Below are 9,419 nucleotides of genomic sequence, written 5' to 3'. Positions count from 1 at the left end.
CTGTAGGAGAACCATGATTGGCTGTATGGTTCCATAAAGAACCTTCAACATCTTTTCACTTCATTTCTGTTTCACAAAAGGTTATTTGTAATAGTTCTTCAGACTATATTTTCACTTTATGTGAAAATTTAAATTTGAAAAAGCTTATTTGTTTAGGTGTTACAAATCAAAGTATTTTTTAAAGTAGATCCAACTTTCACTTTTACAGTGTAGATTCCAAACAGTGATTCTCCAGACCCTGAGATATAGCCCAAACATAAATCTGTGATATTAAAAGATATGTGACTCAGAGAGGAAAAATACAAAGTAGCTATAACTCTTCGCCCATACTGCAAGCAGAACTGTCTCCTTAAGGTTCCTCCTGTGTTGGAGAGCAGATGATTGGTATTCCTGTGAAATACTAAAGGCTCCCGAGAGAGCTGGCGCCTGGAGATGATAAGATCCATTCTCATCAAAGGTCAGAGCTGGTTGAAGAATAATATGGTCAGCGGAGAGCGAAATCACATCACACACATGCCTCATTAGCATATTTCTGACAGCTTGTGGAGAGTGTCACACGGGCACAGGGAACATTTAGACGGCATTGTCATAAATACGGACGCGAATGAGAGGTGAAACAGGTGAAGGACATGTGAAATTACAAATTACAAGTGTTTACAGAATTCACGAAAGCAAAATTTGAAGTGAATATCTATTGTAAATGTCTATTAGCTTTGAGCCACCTCAGTTGAAGAGTGTACACTGACAACATGACAGAAATACACTTAACATTTGAACGCTTTTTATGTTAACTGTTATATTTGCAGAAACTTAAAAAGATGGCGCTTGCTTTGACCTTGATCAAGGTGATAGGTGTGCAAACACACAAAAGACAGGGAGTGCGTGCAGTCTCTGGTTGTTGCAAGCAACTGTAAACTTCTGCCACCAACCCACAGGCCCTCGATTGGACAATGCAAAAACGCAGATGACATCAAGCGCTCCTATAAAAATGTGTGGAAGGTGACCAAAACGCGAAGCATTCAGTACGGATAAACAGCACCTATAATGCTCAATGCCAATAGAAAACCATTTAAAAAAGGCGCATGCCATAAACGCATTCTGTGTGATCGGCCTCTTTTTGTTGTGCTGCACCTAAACCCTGTGTAAACCAGTTTTTTTTGTAACTTATCTTCACCACAATACTAAAGCGTTAAAAAACACATCATTTTCATCTTTGCGAAAATGACAGAGCTGTCAGGCCACCCTCACAGTAGCCGACTGCTGCACAAGCAACCCTCATGTCCTCAGAGGAAGGAGTGAATGAGTTTATGTTGCCTTACCTCATCCGTTCTCTCCCTTGCTTTCCACCTCCCTTCCTCTTTCATGAGGCCTTTTTGGCTGAGGTTCGGAGAAGTTTAGATTGGACATGAGTCACATATGTAGTGAGCTGCCTGCCAGACTTCAGTAGGCCTACATAGCCCTGATCGTGCCACTCGGCTGCTGTTTCCAACTGAGTGCAATGTCAATGATGCAGAGAAAGATGAATAAAGGAAGTAAATTTTCTCACTCATTTTCAGCACTTTGTTAACTTCAAATCTTATTGGCTCTCGCATGTGTCGTAGTCATAAAATCTACTCACTTCCGCCATTAAGCCACTTTGAACTTTCAATAGCTCGGTAATCTCTCACTATTAACTAAATGTTTGCACAACAAAAAAATTGAAGCTGTAATATGTGGTGTGTGTTTGTGAACTTATGCACTCACTGGTCAGCCGTGAGATTATAGCCTGGCGTGTAAAACTTATTAGCACTCAGATAAATGAAGGTTGTATCCGGGCGCAATTTATTCGCATTAATTATTTAGCAGCCAGGACCTCACATTATGCAGTTCAGATACTTAACAGAAGCAGATTACAGAGCGGGTCAGGAATGATTACACATCACACTGGCTGGCAATGAGAAAGCATTTGTTCAAGGATAATTACTTCAAACGATAGAGCGCTTGCATTAAATGCGATAAACGGCCCTCGTCACAAAATGAAGAGAATTAGCAACAATTTCGCATGCCATTCATGCAAGTGCTTTACATTAACAAAGTCACAGGACATCGCAGATCAAGATGCTATACTGTATGAACCAATTTATACATCAATTGATCTGAGAGGGTTTATAGGGTTCCCAGGAAGCAAAAATTGTCATTTCAGTGTAGAGCCGATAAAGTCCAGCTATGAGTAACTTACTTCTAGACTAAATAAAAAAGCTTTCGAGATGACCAGCCAAGTATTCCATCATGTAGGCGAAGCAAAGTCAACAGTGATTACAGGGTGATTATTTATTTTATTTATTTGTCGGCTATAGTTAGGTACATTTTTACTGACAGCCCAAATTTTGCCTGGTTTTAGTGTTTGGACGGCTATTAGACGTCTTTTAAAGGGCACCTATAACGTCCATTTTTACAAGATGTGATATAAGTCTCAGGTGTGCCCAGAATGTGTCTGCTAAAGTTTCAGCTCAAAATACACCACAGATCATTTAAAAAACACGTCTAAAATGCCCCTGTTTGGGTGGGAGCAAAAACACACTGTACCTTTAAATGCAAATAAGCTACTGTTCCTCACTCCCTTACCAAAAGAGGCGTTGAGCATTTTGAGTTCACATAGATCTGATTCCTGTGAATACAATCTGAGACAATAGTATCTCACTATTGAAATATGGTGAACAGAATACAGGTCGCTGAGGGCGGAAACTATGGAAATACACAACCCTGTATCACAAAATTATGTACCTATAGTCACGTAAATTTGTGTCTTTTCCTTAACACTGACACGTTTTTTTCTGCCTTTTTACGTGAACTTATCACGTATTTCTGTTTACGTGTCACTGTCATGTATTTGTTACTCAACTGTTTTGTCCTGTTTTCAAACCATTGTCGCTTCGGTTTAGGGTTAGATTTGGTGTTTGCGTTAGGATGTTCCTTTAAGTATTGGTGTATACCTTTTTTTCATGATTTATTTTTTATATTTTCAGATTTTTAAACCATTGTCGCCTGGCGTAAGGGTTAGAGTTGGGTTTTGGTAAGGATGTCATTTTATGTAAATCTAACCCTAAACCGAAGCGACAATGGTTTGAAAATAGGACAAAACAGTTGAGTAACAAATACATGACAGTGACACGTAAACAGAAATACGTGATATGTTCACGTAAAAGGCGGAAAAATGTGTCAGTGTCACGGAAAAGACTCACAAATTTACGTGACTATAGGTACGTAATTTCGTGATACTGGGTAGAGGTCTTCACGTGTCCACTTAGATCCGAAAACCCAAAGTCCGACCCGAGACCCGATCGGGTTCGGGTCTAAAAGTTCACGTGCGCCTCGGACACGGGTCGGGTATAATATTAGCAGCATCGGGTCTTGGGTAATTTAAAAAGAATGTGTTTTTGCCAAACAGACCCGAAAACCCGAACTCTCTCACGTGTGTGCGTCAATGTCCTTTTCAAACCTCTCCTCTGTTTGCCAAGAGCGCTTGCGACATTGTGTGGCTGGCGGTAGGTTAATTTTCGTTGAGACAAATGTCAGTCAATTTTAAATGGGTGTCGGTTTCAGATAACAAAGTAAAACAAATGGAGCAGCTCGCCAAATTGGTTGCGAGATCAGCGGGGTTTCTGCCTGACTTCTGCATGCGGGGCTGCAGACTGCACCCTCGTCGGTTGCTGCCATTTACATTCGGGTTCAGTCGGGTTAAAAAAATGCCACTGGTTCGGGTCGGACTCGAGTCTAATTGTCACTGGTTTGTCTTGGGTCGGGTCTTTCTTCAAAAAAAAAAAATGCACATTGTGTTTTGGTATAAAGTGATTTGGTCATTTCAGGTCAAATCAATTTATTTGTACCCGAGAAGACGTCTAATACTGGGTTGTAAAACAGGATTGTCATTCAGTGGCTGGGGCTTTATCAGTGTGACGTCACATTAACAAGAGAATTATAATGCTATGTCTAATGAGACAGCTTTGGTTTACAAAACAAGGAGTATAGGTGGATTTTTTCCTTTAAACGCTAAATTGTTTGATGGATTGTTTACATTTACTATTTTTTTTATTTTGCACCTATACAGGTTTATCAATAATGTTTTACACATACTTGCAAACTGGGAACAGATAAATTAAACCAGTAACATAACGAAGGAAACCCATAGGCAAAAAATGCAGGTTAATAACTGCTAAATCTTTATTTAAACTTGTGTTGAAAGGCAGGAGTATATTTTTATACATATAAAGTACAATTCATACTACAAACAACACTAACCAACCAAACATCCTAACCTATAGAAGCAAAATGAATTTACTACAACACAAGAAACAAGAAAATGTTGTATTGCCGTGTTTAAAAGCTTTTAAAATGGCTGTTGAGTTTCTAAGCCTCCAGAGATGCTCACCCAGACCTCAGATTGCTTTGAAACAAAGACAAGCCCGCAGGAGCTATAGCAAATCAAGACAAATAAAGATACGACCAGCAGTGGAGTTATTACTGCAGACCTGCAGATCTGCCTCTCACGTGAGGCACCCGGGCATTAATTATTAATACCGGCTGGGGTGTTATAGTTCAGCGTTCATGCTTGTTCTCGAACAACTGCTAATGATGTGTTTTAATTCGTGTTGCGTTCCCTTTTCTGTCTGAGAATTCCCTCGTTTGTCACTATCTTGTTCGTACATAATGACTTGGTCATGCAAATTGTTTCTCTCCACAGGCCTCCCTTTTCCTCTCACACACATTCGGCTACGTCGGTATTCACCATTGTGCAGTGAAGCACCCATTCAAAGATGCAAACAAAAATCAAGCAATTAAAGTGTTTTACACCACACTTCAACATGACAACGGTTTGTCTGATGCGCTTGAAGAGAAAGGGCCCTATTTTAACGATCCAAGCGCATTGTCTAAAGCGCACAGCACACGGTCTAAATGGGCGTGTCCTAATCCACTTTTGCTAATTTAACGACGGGAAAAATGGTTTGTGCGCCGAGCGCAAGGTCGAAAAGGGTTGCTCCTAATGAGTAATGGGAGTGTTTTGTGCATAACGTGCAATAAACCAATGAGAGTCTCAGCTCGCATCTCCTTTAAAAGCCAGTTGCGCTGGGGATATGTCTAATCCCTATTTAGATGACGGACTTTGTAAACTGAAAAACTAAGTGGAGGAAGAAGATATAAATAATTGTGTTGTTTTTTACTTGTATTGAAATTGATATTTTTTATTAAAACCTTTAAAACACTTTTTCTTTTAGTCATGGAAGTCAAAATAATTACTGTACTTATGGCTATCCAATAATCATAAAAAAAAACAAGTATGTAAGAAAAGGTTTGTACTCTAAAAATACTTTATTTGTAACAAACAGGAGATAAAGAATTTACAAACCGCTCTCCGCACATTTCAGCTTTTGGACAGCGTCATGAGTTTTTTTTAAGCATTAATTAAAAATGTTTCTCATCTCACCATATCCACAGGTACAAAGTCATCATATACAATAAATCCATGAGGTAGCATTTAAAAAAAAACATTTAAAAACAGATGCATTTGTTTAAAGCGAAGCATTTTTTTATTTACCAGGCTGCAGGTGAAGCAGCTCTTTACAACTTCTAACGTCTCATAATTAGTCCTCATTTATGTCCAAGAGACTCAATAATAATCTTTTACATTTCAATCCTTTAATCTTTCATATTTAAAAGCTTTTTTGTGCTGCTGCGCATCCATGTGTGTGATAAGCAAACCCGCGTTGTCCTCCCGTTTATAGGTGCATGTTTATAACGCGCTCATTAAATTAAAAAAAAACATATTGCGCCATTGACTTTAGACTCTATTTTAGTTGCCATAAAATAGCAACGCGCCAACAATGTGCCCGAACACACCTCGTTTTTAGATCAGAACGTCAATGGGCACAAAAATGGGCGCAAATGCATTTGCTATTTAAACAACGTGGCGCTAAACGTGAAAATGAAAATTGCGCCGAGTTGAAACTAGCAAAATGCAAATGTATAACTCTAGGGGAGCTGGAAAATGAGCATATTTTCAAAAAAAGTAGAGTGTCCCTTTAAGCAATTTATCGATTAATGCCTTTCCTTTCTTTTCTTTTTTATTATTTTGTGTCTTCATGTTTGTGAATTTTATGTGAGATTTCAGTATGGCCATCTCAGCCAGGACTCCCTGGAAGAAGAGATTGCTCTTAACCTCAATTGGACCTTTCTGGAAAAATAATGGTAAGACAAATAAAAATAACTAGACAGCATATTTAGCCATCACATTCAAACCCATTTGAAGCATAAAGATTTGCATTTCTAGGTAGCTTCATAGGCATGTTTGAATCACTTTCAAGTCTAGTTGAGCTGTACAGATTTGCATTTCTAGACAGCATCATAGGCATGTTTGAAACTAGAAGAAAAAAACTAGATTTGACAGAGTGTTTGAGCATCATGTTCAAAATCTATAAGCCACCTTCACAAACAGCATGTCTGTACTTCAAAGGCATAGATATGTCAATGCAAATCAAAGCTGTATCTAGACATGGAGATTACTAGACTTTGAGACGCAGAAGTATATGTACTTGATAGATAATACCAGTAAACATAAAAGGAAACCTGAAGTTGGATGAGAAAGAGAAAAAGATTAAATGTCTTCTTAAAGGCACTGACTGCCTCGAGTAAACACTTAACCAAACAGATCACAGACTCTCCACTGCTGCATTGTTTCAACTTTCCAAAACATAATTGTCTCAAATCCACCAAACCACGTTTGCCGCCTCGAACTAAACAAAGACAAGCTCAATTTCTAAGCGTGCAGGAATTCCTTCCCGCAAGCTGGAGATCAATACTACATCGACCAACACTCATCAGATAAATGATTTTGCTCATTGATTCTGCCTGAAGACTGACATGCTGAAGTTGAATCAGTTGTGCTGTTTTATGGTAAGACTCGTGAGTGCATTTCTGAAAACAATACAATGTGCTTGCTCATAAATTATCAAACCAAATCCAAATTTATTGACAATAGGTTTAAGAAAATCAATTTTGGTTTAGTGTATGCTTTCTGATTATGTGTCTAAGCAAGTCTTGGATCATTTTTTATATTCTGTCAGGGTAGTTATATGATAAAGTACCTTTTGTTGCTCCGAAGTGTAGTGGTGATCAAAATAATATCGGAATAAACTGCAGATGTCAAGTGCAAACATTTTCCAGATTTCCCCTAATGTGTTCATCATGAGGTGCTCAAAATTGCTGGTATATTGTTGGTATAATATAGTGCACACTCAAAAAAATGATTCATTGGATTAACTCAATAAAATTGTGGGCAGGATTTCCATCCAATATGAATGTGTACCCCTAACTCATAAAAAACTGCTTTACACAATTAAAATATATTGAGTTGGTCCAACTCAATTTAAAGTAAATGGCAATACTCAATTAGTTGCCTCAACTCAATTTAGTGTAGTCTGAATAACTCAATTTAGCGTAGTTTGAATAATGTAGTGTAGTCTGAAGAACTCAATTCTGTTATTTTATATACAACGTTTTTATATCATACTAATTAGCATAAGCACATGTTAGCATGCTAATAATAATAACATATGATACTTTGGATGATTATTTGAGAAGAGACTGATCTCCAAACAGGCATAAACACTGTTAATGCTCATTGAGAGAAATATGTCACATCCACAACCTAACCACAAGCGCCACTCTTCTGCACGATGTAACCAAACAATTTGAAAAAATATAACACAAACGCTTCTAAATCAATAATATAAACGGACAATAAACACTATTAAGTCTTTCTCTTTACCTAAAAATGCATAAAATAACACTTAATTAAAAAAATTACTCCCCAAAAGCAGTTGCATGCAAAGCATGCTGGGAAATTATTTTTCCAGGACCCAAACTCAAACTAATTGTGTTAACGCAATTAAAAAGAAATCAATAATTTATTGTACATATTTATTTTGTGTTATACTAATTAAATATATATACTTATTGCTCTTAATGAGGTATTTTACATTTATTGAACACAATTTTAATGTGTCATTTCTAAGAAGGGCTTGAATCATTTTTTTGAGTGGGATGGGGGATTTCTTTTGGTCAACCTAAATTGTTTAAAGATACTGATGTCTTAATTTTTTAAGTTAAATAACAAATGGGTGTGCAAGTTTGTATGTGTTACTTAAATTTGACTTACACTGTCAGAAAAAATGGTCCCAAGATCTTACTTTGGTCCTAATATGTACCATACACATTTGGTTTGTTATTATGTTATTAATAGGTATTAAAGGGATAGTTCACCCAAAAATAAAAATTCTATCATCATTTTCTCATCCTCATGTTGTTCTAAACCTGTATGAGTTTCTTTTATCTGATTAACACAAAAGAAGATATGAAGCATTGGGTTCCAAAACGCAATACACTCTGCATTTGTTACCGCCAAAACCAGTATTGTAACAGGTCAGTATTAAAAATTAAATTCTTCATTTTACACAAAATCCGCACAATATCTGCCGTGTTATCTTTTCTCCCTTTTTTCCAAACCGTGACAAATCATTGTCCGCAGAATGCAATAAATCAGCTTAACCAATCACAGCGCACTATTCCGCGCATTGTAAACAACAATGGCAGTGCGTTGAATACAGACAGAATTCTAGTTTTTCTCATCTATTTTGTACTTCGTGATCAACAAACAAACAAACAAAAACACTTTTGATGGCATTGATAAACTTGTGGTGGTTTTCTGTGTTGGGGAAGCCATCAAAATCGAATAATTTACATGAGAGGCACTCGGGCGAAGGAAAAATGCCGGCTGTTTTCCGGACAGCATCAAGCTTCTGTCATGCTAACACATTGACCCCAGGGGATCTTATGAAAAACTTTCCATTATTTTACTCGAAGCCAACGAAAATCGAGCAGGACCAAAACATTTTACAGCTGATCGCTGTCAAAAAGTTCAGCAACGACGTCCCAAGTATAACAGCAGCAATGACAGTGTTCTTAATATGACAACGTAAGTATTTTGATTAATGTCATTAATGTTTATTTTTTCATCAGTGTATACCACTGGTCAACTAAATGAATATAACATGGCAAAGATGAATGCACATTTATATACTGTATTGATTCAATAGATTTATAGCATTTTGAAAAAAATACTTGGATTTATTGCATTTTGCGGAAAAAAGAATCAGTTTTTATAATAAATCTTTGAAAATCAAATTAAGGATTTGAATTTTTTATGTTATTATAACCTAAAGATGCTATGTGAAAGTTTGTAACAGAAAATAGTGGTTTTCATCTTGTCACTTTCTTGGTATAGAAAACACATTTTTACCCAAATTAGTCAAAATGGATTTATTGCATTTTGGAACTAAACTTTTCATATTTTGATAAATGATGGTAAGTACACAGTCGATTGTAAC

The sequence above is a fragment of the Paramisgurnus dabryanus genome, chromosome 7, assembly GCF_030506205.2.
Source record: "Paramisgurnus dabryanus chromosome 7, PD_genome_1.1, whole genome shotgun sequence".
NCBI classification, from domain to species: Eukaryota; Metazoa; Chordata; class Actinopteri; order Cypriniformes; family Cobitidae; genus Paramisgurnus; species Paramisgurnus dabryanus.
Note: the sequence above shows the minus strand (reverse complement) of the source record.